The following is a 1,617-nucleotide window of genomic DNA, read 5'->3' on the forward strand; positions in this document are numbered from 1 at the left end:
GTTGAAAAACAGGAACTTCCACAGCTGTTTATCCCTCCTCTTTCCTTTCTTTCTTGCTTTCTATCCCCACTTATTTTATGACTCTCACCCCAAGTCTTATTGTCCCTCCCCACACCTGCTTCTCCCTTTGTGCAGTTCACTCACCACACTTGGTTCTCTCAGCGACCCTCATACTCTTTGGTGTTCTAGTGGACTGCCTCGGGTAGATTCTTTATGCAACCCTTGCTGTACCCCATCTGGGGGAGTGGGTGGGGTGTGGGATACAGGAAAGGTGAGCACAGGTGTCCAGCCTCTTGTTGCCAGAACCCCATGGGGAGCCTCGGTGAGAGTGCTGTGGTTAGTTAAGGGCTTGTTGTTCTGCCCAGAGGAGGCACCATAATGACCTTTATACTGCAGCCTGCATGGAAGAGTCTCTCCATCCCCAGGACCCAGTCTTGTTCTCAGAGCCCATGAACCACGTTCCCTTCCACCCCATATTAATCCTGAGCTCATAGTCCTGACAGGTCCCTGTGTCCTGTCTCACCCTGGCCTGTGTGCTCTTTGACCATTACCACCACCTCTCCCCAGCCTTTTTCTCAGAAAGCAGATAATGAGCCCCAGAGACTGCCCCAGGCTCAGTCCTCAGGGACACCTTCTGGTTTTGTCCCCTGTCTCTGTTTTGACTAATTGTCCTTAGCTCAGCTGAGTACCACATGGTGCTAATGACTCTAAGGTCACAGGTTCCATCTCTGCATGAATCACTTAGTCACTTGCTTTGCAACCTCAGGCTAAGGCCTGAATGAATTCAAAAATTTGCTGGGGCCATAAAATGGCATCTTACCTTTGCTATAGTTTTGTCCCCAACCCTGGCCACACGCACACTGCTCTCCATGAAGTCAGCTCTCTAAAGTACAACAGCTAGTTCGACTGGGTCCCCTCACTCCTCTGGCCCAGTCATTTGGCTTGCTGTCTGTCTCTCTCTTCCCTGTACTTTGCACTTTCTCATTCTCCCTGCCATTTCTTGTTCTGTATAGATGCTCTGTTTTCTGATGGATTAGGTATCACCACACTCCCCATTCTCACACCAGGATGTAGCTTTTCCTTCACACCTTCAGAATCAGCCCAAATCTCCATAAACATGCATTGTGTGCCATGCCGTCCACTGCTCCTCTGCTCCTGGAGAATTTTCAGGGTGCTTTTGTTCCTGTAATCCCCACAGCAGACCTGGGTAACCAGACCCCAGCTCTGGGGTTTTACCAGGCTCATCCCTGTCAAGTCTACTCCCTTTCAGGAGATGGTACCTTAATCTCTCCACCCCCAGGGCACAGCCGCATGTCTCCTGGACTCAGGTTACCCTCCTGGCACTCCTTCCAGCGATTCCAGCAGGTGTGATCTGTTGGACCTGGAAGCTACCCTCAAACTCTGCAACTAAAGTTTAACTCCATGGTGAATGGAACTGAGAACATTGGCTAAATTAGTCTTAGCATCTCAAACACACATGACCCCATAAACAGGTGCTGTCTCAGGCTCCCTGATCAGTTTAGTGATCCATTCTATATCCTTCCATCACCTTGGGATCCAGGGCTGCCTCTCCTTGGATGTCTAAACCACAGGAAGGGCCCCATATCTGTCTGCATT

This window comes from Suricata suricatta, chromosome 11 (assembly GCF_006229205.1).
Source record: "Suricata suricatta isolate VVHF042 chromosome 11, meerkat_22Aug2017_6uvM2_HiC, whole genome shotgun sequence".
In the NCBI taxonomy this organism is placed as follows: domain Eukaryota; kingdom Metazoa; phylum Chordata; class Mammalia; order Carnivora; family Herpestidae; genus Suricata; species Suricata suricatta.